The 17,337-nt window shown below is 41.4% G+C and overlaps 1 protein-coding gene across 2 annotated transcripts in view; it reads left to right on the forward strand.

Annotated features, from left to right (window-relative positions):
• The first annotated feature begins 725 nt into the window (after positions 1-725).
• GRM5 (glutamate metabotropic receptor 5) overlaps positions 726-17,337 on the forward strand; it is a 546,141-nt gene continuing 529,529 nt past the window's right edge. The window contains exon 1 of one of the 2 annotated variants that reach the window (XM_089656651.1): positions 726-1,418. The gene's annotated coding sequence lies outside the window, so the exon portion shown is untranslated. The remainder of the gene's footprint in view (positions 1,419-17,337) is intronic. The other variant, XM_089656647.1, reaches the window with a different exon arrangement.

Raw genomic sequence — 17,337 nt, forward strand, 5'->3', positions numbered from 1 at the left:
GTATATATATATATATATATATATATATATATGTATATATATATATATATATATATATATATATGTATATATATATATATATATATATATATATGTATATATATATATATATATATATATATATGTATATATATATATATATATATATATATAAAAAATTTCAATTTTATATATATATATATATATTTTTCAATTATATATATTTTTTTATTTTATTGTTAGAAAGTCTCTCCTTGCTGTAAGCAATTTTAAGATATTCATTTTGTCCTTGGAATGTGTATATATATATATATATATATATATATATATATATATATATATATAATTTTAATTTTTTTTTCAATTATATATATATTTTTTTTCAATTATATATTTTTTTTATTTTATTGTTAGAAAGTCTCTCCTTGCTGTAAGCAATTTGAAGATATTCATTTTGTCCTTGGAATGTGGGATCTCACACATTCCTTAAACCCTAACAATAATAATAATAACAATATTAATTGCCATAGGATTGTGTCCCCCAGTAGCAGTCAGGCTGCACATAGTTAAAGAGAGCCCATTAGTTTGGGAAGCCTGAATAGGGAGGTTAATAGCAGGACTTATTCCTGCGAGTGCCATGGCCATCCTCTGCTTTATTGTTCTAGTCTTTAATCCCAGACTTCCAGCTGGCACAGGCAGCTGGCACACAGAGAGGAGTGAGATGTGAGGGGGGACATACAAATCAATGCCTCTTCATGAGGATGCTCTGTGGTCCAGGCTGGGATCAATGCAGGTTGCAATCTCCTTCTCTCCATCCTCCCCCCCTCCCCATCCTCTCCATGCTCTCCTGTGATGCTGCAGGCACTATCAGCTGCATGGAATAAAATTGGATACCTTTCCCTCTACAAGGCACACAGCAATGTCTGCAAATCTGCAACAGGATTAAGGGGCTGCTGATAACAAATCCCTGCTTTATCTCACAGCGAAATCACAAGCTCTCTATGCACAGTCTAGCAAATCCATTCTCCTTTCTACTTTCAATGAAATTCATGCAGCCGGAGAGCCTTGCATTATTGCACTTCTTATAATGAATAACAGGCAATTAGACTGGAGGAGACTGCAGATAGAGCAATGCTATTAGACAGGCATGGTTAGGGATAGACTGGGCTAAGTGGATGCCCAGTGTGCCCTCCATCACCCTACCAGCTCTGCTCTGTGCTGATCTGCAATGCTGTGTGAATGCCCACTTGGCACTAGCTGGGCTGTGCTGGTACCCAAGCCTTGGATGCTGCTGATCCATGGGATGGAGCTGTCCTGTGTCTGAGCTGACCTGCTCTATTGGCTTCTCAAAAGGTATTGTACTCTTCCTTCTACTCTTCACTCCAATGTCAGCCTTGCTTGTAGATGATCAACTTCCCCAGCCAGTCCAGCCAACGCAGGTCAGTGATCTAATTTGCACTCTCACCTACTTATGACCTTGCAGATATTGATGGATTCAGGAAACTTGGATAGCGCCCTCTCCAGACGATCTGTGTGTGCAGCCAATAAAATGTCAGCCTTCGGTTATTTATATGCATGGCTGGGGGTTCTCAATGGTTGACCATGAGACTCATCATTGTGGGGGGCAGTACATCTCAGGGTCAGCTTACTCATGACGACTTTGTGATACCGTCTATATTCTACAACTACACCACATGTTATATCTATATGTATGATGGTGGCATGCTATATGTTCTGATCAGAAGTCCCACAAAGCAATATTTGAAGCTTTTAAGCTCTTTTACAAAAGCCTTTTTTTTTCTAAGAAGTCCTTTGAGCCAAGCAAATACATGAATACCATGCCACATATAAAGGACTCCCCAATAAATCTTTACAGGAAACCTGTACTGAGAAAAACTAGCTTGGCACTGCCTACCTTCTTCTAAAAATGCTAGTTGCCTGGCTGTTTCTGCACTGACCTGATACAAGCAGGCAGCTATTGAATTGGAAACTCCTGGATTGGGAGAGATTAGTGATAGTTACATAGTCTGGCTGAAAAAAGACAAAAGTCCATCCAGTTCAACCATAAAATAAAAAAAAAAGTTATAATCCTACAGTTGATCCAGAGGAAGGCAAAAAAAAACAGCAAAGCATGATCCAATTTGCTCCTGCAGGGAAAAAAATTCCTTCCTGATCCCCCGAGAGGCAATCGGATATTTCCTGGATCAACTTTACCTATAAATGTTATATCCAGTTACTGTATATTCTGTGTAGATGGCACTGTAGTTTCTCTGGACAGTTTCCTTTACAGAGCCCAGTCACTACCTGCATAGCCATGGCCAGGTGGCAATATATTGTCCTGGATGCAGGGCAAGAGGGTTCTGATCATAAAATATGTAATATCTTATTTATTTCAGGTATTTATAGAGCATTAACAATTTACACAGTGCTTTACCTATTGTATATTCACATCAGTCCCTAACCCTCAAAGGAGCTTCCAATCTAAGGTCCCTAACTCACATTCATACATTCACATTAGGGTCAGTTTAGACAGGAGCCAATTAATCTATCAGTGTGGGAGGAAACTGGAGTACCCAAGGGAAACCCATGCAAGCACAGGGAGAACATACAAACCCCATGCAGGTAGTGCCCTGGCTTGGATTCAAACCAAGGACCCCAGTGCTGCAAGGCAGAAGTGCTAACCACTAAGCCACAATGCAAAGAATAAAACAGTATAAGTCACGGCAAATCGATTTCATTTTACTGTAGTCAGGTTAGATAAGGAGAAGTTATCGGATTGGTTGCTACAGTCTTGGCATTTTACACATCCTAAAATACATTTGGTGGAAGAGCAATGATGGGGAACACAGTTTAGTAGCCCAGAGCAACCAAGGAGCTTACAGTTACTGGTTTAGGGCAGACAAGTTAGTGAAGAAATACTGATGGTTGGTCTGTTCTTGGCACCCTGCAGCCCTTGTCCTAAAGAAAATGAAATATTACAAAATGGGACCACAGTGATTTGAAAGTGAAAGGAGCTACAAAACATTTCACTGCTCAATTTATGACACTTTTTTTTATAACACAGGGGCAGCATAGTGGCTAAATGGTTAGCACTTCCACCTGGCAGTACTAGGGTCCTTGGTTTGAATCCCAACCATGACATCACCTGCCTGGTGTTTGCATGTTCTTCCTTTGCCTATGTGGGTTTCCCTCCAAGTACTCCAGTTTCCTCCTACACTCCAAAGACATGCTGGTAGGTAATTGGATTCCTATCTAAATTGGCCCTAGTATGTGTATGTATGAATGTAAGTTAGGGACCTTAGATTGTACACCCCTTGAGGGTTAGGGACTGATGTGAATGTACAATATATATGTAAACGCACTGCATAAATTGATGGTGCTATATAAGTATCTGTAATAAATAACATGTACAAAATGAATAATAGATACTGTATATATATTCATTTAGTACAGGTACTTACATAGCGCTGTACATTTACACAGCACTTTGCATATATATTCTAAAATTCACAGCAGTCCCTGACCTTGAGGAGCTTACAAACTAAGGTCCCTAATTCACATTCATACATACACTTACTAGGGCTATTCAATCTACCAGCATGTCTTTGGAGCATGGGGGGAAACCAGAGTACCCAGAAGAAAACCCACATAGGCACATAGAGAACATGCAAACTCCAGGCAGGTGGTGCCATGGATTCAAACCAACAACCTTAGCACTGCTAGGCAGAAGCACTAACCACTTAGTCACTGTTCTGCCCATGTTTATTATTTGTCATTTTCATTTTTTTAATCATTATTATGCATTATATTAATATAAATATAATGTATAAACAGTTATCATCAGGGGCGGACTGACAACTCATGGGGCCCCCGGGCAAAAGGGGATCATGGGGCCCCTGTGTCCTTGCCCAAACTCAAAAAAGCCTATGAAAAAGGTACCAGGGGCATCTCATGGGGCCCCTACTGACCCCGGGCCCTCGGGCAGTGCCCGAGTTTCCAAATGGTCAGTCCGCCCCTGGTTATCATAAAGACATTTTGTTATAATAAAAAAAATCCCAATAACTGTCGTAGTGATAGACTTACAGTACAGCACAGGCTGAATTGTGGGTAAAGTGCAATGATGACATGAAAAGTAGAGTAACAAATCAGATTTTCTGTCAAGAAAAATTCATTTTGATGGGGTGTTGTGAGCTACTGCAATTTGCAGTTTGCTTTCATAAATTAGATTATATGTATACTTCAGTTAGTAAATAGAATATTATCTGCTATAGAAGACTTACATTATCTATGGATGATTAATTGTCATATAGATAAAGTCACTCTCAGGGGTGGACTGACCAGTTGGAAACTCGGGCACTGCCCGAGGGCCCGGGGTCAGTAGGGGGCCCCATGAGATGCCCCTGGTACCTTTTTTATAGGCTTTTTTGAGTTTGGGCAAGGACACAGGAGCCCCATGATCCCCTATTGCCCGGGGGCCCCATGAGTTGTCAGTCCGCCCCTGGTCACTCTTCATATAGATAAGGGAACTACAAGTTTGTAGCAGTACCTTGTTGACTTAGGCTTCAAGGGTTGTTGAGCCTGTAGTTCCATATTGGTTGTTGATCATTGTTCTCACAATGGATCTTGTAGTTATATGGCTGGGGTTGCATAATAGAACATTTTCTATTGTCAAATCCTTGACATTACTATAGAAGCAATGACCGACCCTAGCTGACCTCTAGTTTTATGACACCCTATGCACACATGGTTATTTAGTAAAGTGCATAGAGCATCGATGATATGTTATGTACAGTAGTCAACCGTAACCGTAATCTGATGTCGGTTCACAGGGGTGAGATTACTGATTGGCCACTAAGGAGCCCTACACTTTGCTTATGATCATTGCTGTTTTACCCAACTGACTAGAGTGCAACAATAAATCTAATGAGAATAGGCCACTGGAGTCCAATACATGTATAGGAGTACTGTAGAAAAACGGAATGTCTGTGTTGCTCACAACAAGCAATTGGGTTCCCAGTTTAAAAATAAGCACCAGAATCTGATGGCCGACTATGGGCAACAGGACCATACTTAATTTCTGTTACTGTCACAATCACCCTTTCAGTATTCTCACTATAACAGTGTGAATTACCTGTAAACATGCAGAATTACGGAAAGATGTTTAGTTATAGCAGTTTTTATATACAGTAGTTGCAGTATATGGGTTCAGCTTGGACCAATATAAAGCCTCGTACACACAAGGAGAATATTGGGTGAATGGACGTCCATTTTTTTATTGCATGCTAGTCTCATCTCGAAAACGAATAGGTTACTAGAGTTACATAAATTCTCGTAAGTTTGAATACAACTCCCACAATGATGTAATGTATGGCATTGTATTGTAATGTATTCTTTAGTTTCCAAGCATGCGCAGTCTTGGTCACTTGACTTATTTCGGACGAATACTGTACTGATTAAGGACCAGTTCACACTATAGAAACGCAGTCCAGATGCATTCCAGATGTGTTTCTGCATGCGTGTTTTTGATGTGATTTTGTTGCGTTTTTGCCATGTTCCAGTGCATTTTTGATGCATTTTTTATGCATTCCAGTGTGTTTTTTTTATGCATTCCAGTTCATTTCCCCCTCTCTTCTGCAATGTAACGCCTTTGCTCCTAAGGGTAAAACAAATCTTAATGCCTAAGCACAATTTTGCAATGTTGACATGTGTTCGTAAAACCGTACATATCCTCACAACTACTTTGTACATACAGGTGAATTATACCGCGTTTATTTCAGGACAAATTGGGCTTTCGTTTGGTTGTAAATGGTAATAAATATCACATGATTTTTTTTCATTATCAAAGGAAAACTGGCCCAAAATAGTAATTAATAAATTTAGCTGTGTGTTTCTTGTTACTGCCATAACCTACCACTAAAGAACAACTCAAAACACATTTTCCAGCTCTTGGCGATTGCAGCGATACCATATTTGTGTATGTTATTTGTTGCTTGTACCCGTAGTACAGCCCAGAAACAATAGTGCACATTTTGTTTTTGTTTTGTTTTTTTTTGGGGGGGGGGGTTTGTTTACCTAAAACACACTAACTGGCACTGATACCAATTAAAAAAAAAAATCCTGACCTTTGACCTTGACCTCTCACCCTGACCTTGACCAAAACACTTACCCTGGCACTGTACTAGATCAAACCTTGATCTAGGTATTTTTTTCTTTATTTTTTATTTTATTTTTTAATATTTATTTAACTTTTTTTTTTTTACAAACATTTTTTTTTCTATGCCAGGACAATGTATCTCTCTCTGCCATTCATATAAAAAAAAACCAAGGGGGACAGGCTATACAGTGACTAATCAATGTGATAGCCAATCAGAGGTTATCACAGCAATCATGTGACTCTGAATCGGATGTCCCTGGTCCCGATCGTTAGAACGGGACCCGGGGCTCTCAGTGACACCCCAGTCTTTATTCTGGGAGTGCGCTGTGCGGCGCACACCCAACAGAAAGCCAGGTACGCAAATATGTGTCCCCATGGAAAAAAGCCCAGTTCTGTGAGGCCGCATATTTGTGACAAAGGGGTTAAATAAGGACATTCCAGTGCATTTTTGGTGCATTTTACCGCATTGCAGTACAGTTCTTTGCAGGAAAAATGCAGCCCGTTCTGCAACCGGAACGCACTGGAACTGCAAGCACTGATGTGAACTTTGCCATTGACAACCATATAACCTACTTTCTGTGCATTTTGGATGCAGAAAAAAAGCAACTGAAACACAGGTAGTGTGAACTGGCCCTAAACGACCCTGTTTTGCGTTTTGTTACCCTACGAGAAAAATGTTTGTGTTTGTGCCTTGAACTGTCATGATCGGCTCTTGAAAGCTGTGAACCAGCAATCAGATTATCAGATGATCGCTCCAAAAGTGGTATTTTTCATCCTATTTTCTAATCGGAGGAAAGGCTACTAGGCTTAAGTATGTATTTGCCATGCTTGTGGGATCCTCGTGGAAGCTGCAAATCACTGTATTAGGCACAGCTACAGTGATTGCCGCTGGCTTTCGGGTCCCTTGTTGAGTTACTGCCTTGCTGATTACTGAACACAGATGGTCGTTCAGATGGCACAAGCACCATTCGATGTATACGTTGACATTTCTAAATCAATTCAAAGTATTCTCTGATTGGAAAAAGTGGAGATTGGGATGTCATCGCCCCACTTCTCTACCTCACCCAATCAGAGAGCGATTTGCATTCACTGAGAAAATGCAAACTGTTTTTTGATAGACATGTGCACGCTAGGAATTTTGGTTTAGTTGCTTTTTGGATGAATTTGTTCCTTGAAGAATTTTGTTTCATCATATTTGTTATGTTGAACTGATTCTTTTGCAGAATTTATTTAGTAAATTTGTCAATCATTTCAAATATTCCTTGGTCCGGGTGGATCCGAAAAATGTTGCAGTTTTTCTGGAAGATTGGTATATATTCAATATATTATAGAATCGGATGCTTTGAATCAGAAGGATTCAATATTTTCTGGTGCTAGTCCAACCCACCAAAAGAAATGACATGACCTGATGGACAATATCGACTGTTGTCATGCACGTCTAAATTAACAAATGGAACAAAATTCGGATCCATTCGTTATTCAAATCTGAATTATTGAACAGATTTGAAAATGTAATTAATTTCCCCATGGGCCCATACTACTATCATGTGATGTCATCTGAATGAAGCAAATGCATTTGTTAATTTCATTATAGCTTTTTTCGAATTTGCTGACATTTGTTACTATATCCATTCAGAGATTCGGATTATTATTTTTTTTATTATACAGGATTTTTATAGCGCCAACAGTTTGCTCAGCGCTTTACATTGTAATGGGAGACAGTACACGAGACAGCACAGTGACAATACAATTCAATACACAAGGGATTTGAGGGCCCTGCTCCTTGGAGCTTACAATCTAGGAGGGAGGGGATAGGCATACAGGAGGAAATAGCTGTGGGGGATGGAGTGGTAGGAAGAGTGGAGAAGTTCAGTAATTAGCTGAGGGTGGGGTAGGCTTCCCTGAAAAGATTAGTTTTCAGAGTGCGCCTAAAAGGTGAGGAGAGTAGGTGATAGTCTGATGGATTGGGGTAGGGAGTTCCAGAGGGTGGGGGAAGCCCTGGAGAATTCCTGGAGACGGGCATGGGAGGAGGAGACCAGGGAACTAGAGAGTAGGAGGTCTTGTGAGGAGTGGAGAGTATGCTTTGGGTGGTATTTGGATACCAGATCGGTGATGTAGTTTATTATGAATGGCTTTATACGTCAGTGTTAGCATTTTGAATTTTATCCATTGGGCAATGGGAAGCCAGTGGAGGGATTGGCAGAGAGGGGTGGTGGATACAGAGTAAGTAAGGTGAGTGAGTCTGGCCGCAGCATTCAATATAGACTGAAGCGGGGATAGCCTGCGGTGAGGTAAGCTGATGAGGAGGGAGTTATAGTAGTCGAGGCGAGATATAATAAGGGAGTGAATAAGTTGCTTAGTGGTTTCCAAGGTTAGGAACGGACGTATTTTGGAGATGTTGCGGAGGTGAAGTCTACATGAGTTTGTCAGCGAATGGACCTGGGACTGGGGATAGATCTGAATATTCGAAAATGGAATTGTCATCTGAAAAAGGAATCATAAGGAAATGAAATGCACATTACTAGTCTTTGAATGGCAAAAGTGTAGAGCGAGTGATCTCCTGTGTTCTGTATGCAGCAGGACAGCTGCTGGGCACAGGATCTGGAAGTTAGCGGAGATCCCTATTGTAGTGGTGCCTACTGATATCTGGCTTTCAAAGGGATCCCAAGTGTGACACATACATCCCTGCATTGGTCCAAGCTGAACTCATACACCTACAGTATGTAAAAGCTGCCATACCTAAACGTCAACTTTAAGGCTAGGTTCACACCTATGCAGTTTGCGGTTGATCCATATCTGCAGTGCGTTTTGTGTTTTTGCACAGGCGTTTTTGCAGTGTTGATTGATTATGTTGCAGCTCACCAAGCTTTAGATGTGTTGACTGCATTCGTTTTCTCTTTCAAGCTAAGAATATTTTCAACTAGTAAAGAAAGTACCTGTGGATCCTGCCAAAAACGCAATTCATGGAGATGAAGAAATGCAGAGATGTTTGAAGACAAGTCTGGGTGACAACCATGGCTCCAGGGGCGGATTGACTATTTGGAAACCCGGGCACTGCCCAAGGGCCCGGGGTCAGTAGGGGGCCCCATGAGATGCCCCTGGTACCTTTTTCATAGGCTTTTTTGAGTTTGGGCAAGGACACAGGGGCCCCATGATCCCCTAATTTCCAGGGGCCCCATGAGTTGTCAGTCCGCCCCTGCATGGCTCCATCCATAGATACAGTGGAGGAGTGAGTGTTGTCAGCCTAGGAAATGTGTCATTCTCAGGATTACCTGCTGAAAAAGGAAAAAATAAATAAAAAGTGAAAACAAATAAAGCTAACACATCTGGTAGGCTGCAATATAATATTTGTTTTGTTTTTGTGTTTTCAATACGCTTTAAATGTTGTACCATAAACAGTACTCTATGTATTTATAGGCTGCATTCTTTTTGTGCAGTTAAAATCTAAATGTCTGTATGAAGTGACACATCACCTGTACAGGGGAAACATTTGAAGGCAGTTCTCATTAATTACAGCGCCTATGTTTTAATTGGAAGACAGTGTTACTCCCAACTGTGCCATATATCGCCTTCCTCTGCCAAGTGCTTTACTTAGACAAGGACATATGCCACTTAATGGCACTAAAACATTCTCTTATAACATTATTATCTAGGAAAGTGAAAATAAAAAAGTGGAATATACACTAGATACTGAAATCAATGGGAGCCAAATCTGTCAAGTTAAAAATGGCCATTTTCTGGGCTAATAGCCAAAGGTGTGTCAAAAATAGCATTGGGTTGGGGGGGATGGGTTACTACCCTTGGGAACATGTATCAATGCAAAAATAAAATCCATTCAGTCAGGAGCAGGGATTATTTTAAGTGCTTAAAAAGAAACATTAAAAAAGCCTACATCCTTTAAAATAGGTATGCCTGGAGGTGCCCCAATCCTGCGTGTAAATGGGCGCATCTCCGTGATGTACAAAAAGTGCTGTAGCAGCAATGACATTTACAAAGGCAAAAAGTGTTTAAACTTGCCAGCAAATGACATTTCATTCCTTCCCAGATCTTTTAAAAATTAAAAAGATAGGAAACAGTCCCCTCCAAGTGTCTGATGTTTTTGGGGGGTCTTTAGAAGAAACTGTGCAAATGACATTTAATTTCTTCCCAGATCTTTTAAAAATTAAAAAGATAGGAAACAGACCCCTCCAACTGTCTGCTATGTTTTCTGGGGGGTCTTTAGAAGAAAATTTGCTCTTTTTTTTTTTTTTTAAAGTCACTTTTATTGTTGTCCATCCTACAGCAAGAATAAAAAAATGGCTAGATTCCCCACCCTCCAAAAAATATATATCAGATCCTTTGTGTCCCAGCTCCTCCCCATGCCTCTTGCTATGTGGGCACTTGAGCAAGTTTACAGAAACGCACTACTGTCCACTTAACAGAATTTCCTATGGGACTTGTTCACCTCTAGCTCCTCCCCAAGCCTCTTGCTATGGGGGCACTTGAGCAGGCTTGCTTCTGAGCCGCGCTCCTGTGAATGGACACCTACTCTCATTGGCTCACTGGCTGTGATTAACAGCAGCAGGAGCCAATGGCTCCTCCTGCTGTGTGAGCCAGTAAGGAGAGAGAGATCTGGGAGAGACCTGGCTCTCATGCACATCACTGGAGATGGGGCTCCTCCCCAAGCCTCTTGCTATGGGGGCACTTGAGCAGGCTTGCTTCTGAGCCATGCTCCTGTGAATGGACACCTACTCTCATTGGCTCACTGGCTGTGATTAACAGCAGCAGGAGCCAATGGCTCCTCCTGCTGTGTGAGCCAGTGAGGAGAGAGAGATCTGGGAAAGACCTGGTTTCATGCACATCACTGGAGATGGGGCTCCTCCCCAAGCCTCTTGCTATGGGGGCACTTGAGCAGGCTTGCTTCTGAGTTGCGCTCCTGTGAATGGACACATACTCTCATTGGCTCACTGGCTGTGATTAACAGCAGCAGGAGCCAATGGCTCCTTCTGCTGTGTGAGCCAGTGAGGAGAGAGAGATCTGGGAGAGACCTGGCTCTCATGCACATCACTGAAGATGGGGCTCAGATAAGTATAAGGGGGGGGGGGAGCTGCACCCAGAAGGTTGTTTACTTTCATGAATAGAATGCATTAGGGTAAAAAAAAACCCTTTGCCTTTAGAACCGTTTTAATCCCAGCATGCATCCTGGCAAAGTACACTGTCCCCATGTTATTGAAAACAAGGACCTCTTTCCCACAACTCTTGTCAGTGGTTGTAGGGCTCTGTGGTAAGGGGGCTTATTGGAATCTGGAAGCCCCCTTTAATAAGAAGTGGGCTCATAAATATTGCCCCCATGTAAATTAATAAGGGGTAAAATGTAAAAAAAGATCCCCCGAAAAGTCCATGATTGTAAATCTATTATCAATTACAATGTCCCCTACTTGCTGCCCTATGACAAAAAACTCAACCATCTTGGCACATACAACCAATCTCACTGGTGCTGTTAGCTCCCCAAGCTGTCATCAGCTACATAAGGGAAGGGGCGGTGATAGTTCTGACATTTATTTCAGGTACTTATATAGCACTGTCAAATTATGCAGTGCTTTACTTATATATTGTACATTCACATCAGTCCCCAACCCTCAAGAGGAGTACAATCTAAGGTCTCCAACTTACATACACATATTAAGGCCAATTTAGACAGGATCCAATTCACCTACCAGCATGTCTCTGGAGTGTAGGAGGAAACCGGAGTACCCGAAGGAAATCCATGCAGGCACAGGGAGAACATGCAAACTCCAGTCAGGCAGTGCCATAGTTGGGGTTTGAACCAACAACCCTAGTACTGCCAGCCATAAGTGCTAACCATTAGCCACTGTGCTGCCCAACAACATGACCATGTGGCCATATTTAGACAATGATGTAACCCCTCCCATCCCCATCCATTTGCTTTCATGTCCAGGGATTCCTATGTTAGTGATTAGGCCATGTGACATCAATGGTTGCTAATGACTCAGTGGGTGCCAGCACCTGTTGTTTCCTTAGCAACCATTGACAGCTCCAAGCTGTAACATTTGTCCACGTATAACATTTAGGGATGTATTTCTGAACAGCCAGGGTTTGCTCTGAACTAATATTTGGACCGAACACTGAGCTCATCCCTAGTAATCAATCATCTAGTGAATTGCACTACATTTGTTATGGTCAAATTGAGCAAAAACAAATGTTCTCTAAGCTATTTTCTATTCTGACATTCTTTTTTTCTTGGAAGTAGTAAAATACCGCCTTACCCTAGGTGCACATCTCAGCAATTTCCGCAGCGTTTTCCAGATACGCTCTACAGTCCACTTAACAGGATTTCCTATGGGACATGTTCACTTCTAGCTCCTCCCCTAGCCTCTTGCTATGGGGGCACTTGAGCAGTCTTGCTTGTGAGCCGCACTCCTGTGAATGGACACCACTCTCATTGGCTCACTGGCTGTGATTGATAGCAGCAGGAGCCAATGGCTCCTCCTGCTGTGTGAGCCAGTGAGGAGAGAGAGATCTGGGAGAGACCTGGCTCTCATGCAAATCGCTGGATCGAGATGGGGCTCAGGCAAGTATTGGGGGGGGGGGGGCTGAGGGGAGAGCTACACCCAGAAGGTTTTTCACCCGGTGTGTTTTTTGGAAAGGGTCAGGGACTTTTTTGAAAAAGTTGCTTTTTGGTTCTATAGACTTCAATGGAAACGCTGCAGAAAAGCATGTATTGTGTTTTTGGTGCATTTTGCATTTTAAATCTGCCTAGCAACAAGAAAAAAAAAACACAAAATGCAAAACGCATCAAAAACGCAAGTGCAAAAATGCAAAACGCAATGCAGAAATGGCTCAAATGCAACCTGCATAGGTATGAACTTAGCCAAATGGTCACTAAATTGAGCTGAGGAGCAAAGGGAAGGTATACGTCTTTGTAGCTAAAGATGCAATGTATCAATTCTAGAGACTACAAGAGGGAATTAGCAGATACAAGAAAAAGTCGAATACATTTGTTTGCCAATTCTCTGGCATTCTCTAGAACTGTTACACTGTTTCCTCTGTTCCAAACAGGTATTTCCTATGTTCCTCAGCTCCATCTAGTGACCATAATGTGGTACTACTGCCCATAATAAAAGAGCATACAGTATGTTCAGAAGAAAAAAGAGCTTTAAGAACAATTGTCTTTGCCCAATTCTCACAAATGTACATGTAGATTCACTAGATAAATGGCTATGGGAATTTTTTTTATAACTAAACTAAAGATGTCGTGCTGCAACCATTCTTGCTCTGTGCATTGCCAGGTTAAACATTTTTTTGTTTTGCAAATATGCAAACGCCTGTGTAAGTAAATTATTTTTTTCCCCTAAGTCACCGGTCACACCACTGCGATTTAAACTTGTGCGATTTATGTGCAATTTCAGCGAGATTTCAAGTGTGATTTTTGAAGATTTTATTGCGACTTGTGAAGATTTTCAACAATTTCTTGTGATTTGCATTACGAGTTCCATTATATTCTATGTATGTGAAATTGCAATAAACTGCAGAAAAAGTAATGCAAGAACTAATTTAGAAATTGCGCTGCAGCAAATTGCACATGTTAAGACACTGCCATTCACGTTCATTAGATGCAATTTCAGGTGCGATTTCAATGTGGAAATTGCGCCTGAAATTGCACCGGTATGTACTAGAACTGCACTTAAAATAGAACTAAGGGCAAAACTTTTTTCTTTCATTTTGTATAGAGTAATGGAGAGCTATAACCCCTTTAAGTCTTTTAAATGCAATTTTAAAGCATTACATGTTTGGTATCTATTTACTCGGTGTAACATCGTCTTTCATATTTTACAAAAAAATTGGGTGTTTTTTCACTACAATTCAAGAGAGTGTATTTTTTTCCCAAAAAGTTGATTTTGAAAAACCGCTGCGCAAATACTGTTTGACATTAAAAAAAATGCAAAAACCACCAATTTATTCTCTAGGGCCTCTGCTTTAAGAAATATATAATGTTTGGGGAATCTAAGACATTTTCTAGCAAAAAATACAGATATAACAGGTAAATAAAAAGCACCAGAGATGGTGTGCACCTGAATAATTATCAGAGCCCCCTTAATCAGGAGCAGCAACATACAGTATTTGGCCTAAGCATTTTGATTTAGATACTTTAATGCTCCTGAGAATTTAGTTATTACCAGTTATATGGTTTTTCCCTTCCTGGGCAACTGTTACTATTAGTAGTTTTGGTAATACTTGCAAAATGTTTGCACATAGCATTCCCAACACAATATGTAGGCCATTTTTGAGCATATTTCAATAAAATATTTAAATGAGTAAACTGTTAAAGCGGTGGACTGTGATCTGCTCATATACAGGAACAAGGCAGATTTTTGTGCTTTGCATGTCTGTTGCTACAAGCAAGCCTCCCTATACCATAGCGACAACCTCTAATCCATGGGGCCCTTCTTCAGGTATTACTTAGCAACCACAGGAGGTGTGATCATGAAGAGTTGCTGAAGTGATTTTCAGCCTCACAACCAGCGATGAAGGAATATCATAAAAATCCACTCTGCCTACTGGTCCTCTATATCAGTGGTCTCCAAACTGTAGCCCGGGGGCCAGATGCAGCCCTTTGCTTGCCTTTATCTGGCCTTTGAGGCATTATTCCTGCCACTGATACCAATGATGGGGCACTATTCCTCCCACTGATACCAATGATGGGGCACTATTCCTCCCACTGACACCAATGATGGGGCACTATTCCTCCCACTGATACCAATGATGGGGCACTATTCCTCCCACTGACACCAATGATAGGGCACTATTCCTCCCACTGACACCAATGATGGGGCACTATTCCTGCCACTGATACCAATGATGGGGCACTATTCCTCCCACTGATACCAATGATGGGGCACTATTCCTCCCACTGATACCAATGATGGGGCACTATTCCTCCCACTGATACCAATGATGGGGCACTATTCCTCCCACTGACACCAATGATGGGGCACTATTCCTCCCACTGACACCAATGATGGGGCACTATTCCTCCCACTGATACCAATGATGGGGCACTATTCCTCCCACTGATACCAATGATGGGACACTATTCCTGCCACTGATACCAATGATGGGGCACTATTCCTGCCACTGATACCAATGATGGGGCACTATTCCCCCCACTGATACCAATGATGGGGCACTATTCCTCCCACTGACACCAATGATGGGGCACTATTCCCCCCACTGATACCAATGATGGGGCACTATTACTCCCACTGATACCAATGATGGGGCACTATTCCTCCCACTGATACCAATGATGGGGCACTATTCCTCCCACTGACACCAATGATGGGGCACTATTCCTCCCACTGATACCAATGATGGGGCACTATTCCTCCCACTGACACCAATGATGGGGCACTATGAAAAATATATAGAAAATCCTCCTGCGCTTATATGGAGTAAATACCTATACAATGAAGCAGCTGACACTCAAAACTGATACCTTAACAGTAAAATACCATAAAAAATAATACAGTGAAGCGCTAAATCAATAGCATCAATACATCAAAACATGCATATAAATATACCACATAATAATAATAAAGTGATATAACTCACACACTATCCTGTGGCCCCTGGATATGGACAAGGAGGCGGCATGTGGTATTCCTGCTCTGGTATGTGTAGGAAGGACATGTCATCACTCCATGGCTGCCTGCTCACCTAATGGTCAATACCACATGCCACCTCCTTGTCCATATCCAGGGGCCACAGGATCTTTTTCTTTCCCACCATGGTCCATGGTGAAGGGTATATTTAGTTGGTGTATCTACCCTGAAAGGCCTGGAGTACTTATTTCTAACCTGAGAGGGGGACTACAGGTGAAGTACTGAGGATACCAGCCAGCATTGGAGAAGGATCTAGGAGTGATCCTGAAGGCATAGTGGCCCTTTGGGTCGCAGAGTGGAGGTGAGGGGGTATTTTAGCCACAGGAGGATAAGTGCACTGACACTTTCACAGATATTGTCACTAGAGATGAGCGAATTTCTCAAAAATTCGATTCGGCGAATTCCAGTATGAAATTCGATTCGATGCGAATTAATTCGCTACGAAGTTAACTTATTAAAAGGGTTTCTAGGCTTCAGAGAGCCTTTAAATTAGTGCAGAACACTGTACCTTTAATTTAAATGCCCTTAGAGATGAAAACAAATGGAAACAAATAGATACAATGTTTCAACCGCTGTATGGAGTGAGTGTCCCAGAACTGTCATAAATAGTCTATTTCTGACAGTTCTATGACATTCCCTCCATACAGCGGTTTCAACCGCTGTATGGAGTGAATGTCCCAGAACTGTCATAAATAGTCTATTTCTGACAGTTATGGAACATTCACTCCATACAGCGGTTGAAACATTGTATCTATTTTTTTCCATAAATGACATTCTGCAGATACACTTAGAGGAGCGCTGCAGATACACTTTTTGCCGGCTTGGAATTATTCTTATTTTCATCCTACTTCTTCTTCTTCTTCATCCTCATCCTCTTCTTCTTCTTATGAGGATGAGGATGAAGAAGAAGAAGATGAAGAAGAAGTAGGATGAAAATAAGATTAATTCCAAGCTGGCAAAAAGTGTATCTGCAGCGCTCCTCTAAGTGTATTTGCAGAATGTCATTTATGGAAAAAAATAGATACAATGTTTCAACCGCTGTATGGAGTGAATGTCCCAGAACTGTCATAAATAGTCTATTTCTGACAGTTCTGGGACATTCACTCCATACAGCGGTTTCAACCGCTGTATGGAGGGAATGTCATAGAACTGTCTGAAATAGACTATTTCTAACAGTTCTGGGACACTCACTCCATACAGCGGTTGAAACATTGTATCTATTTGTTTCCATAAATGGATCCATTTATGGAAACAAATAGATACAATGTTTCAACCGCTGTATGGAAGGAATGTCCCAGAACTGTCAGAAATAGTCTATTTCTGACAGTTCTGGGACATTCCCTCCATACAGCGGTTTCCGGCAAAAAGTGTATGTGCAGAGTTCCTCTATTCTGCAGATACACTTAGAGGAGCTCTGCAGATACAAATAGAGGAGCGCTGCAGATACACTTTTTGCCGGCTTGGAATTATTCTTATTTTCATCCTACTTCTTCTTCTTCTTCATCCTCATCCTCTTCTTCTTCTTCTGAGGATGAGGATGAG

Source organism: Staurois parvus, unplaced genomic scaffold, assembly GCF_062004578.1.
Source record: "Staurois parvus isolate SC_StPar_1 unplaced genomic scaffold, SC_StPar_1.0 ptg000027l, whole genome shotgun sequence".
NCBI lineage: Eukaryota > Metazoa > Chordata > Amphibia > Anura > Ranidae > Staurois > Staurois parvus.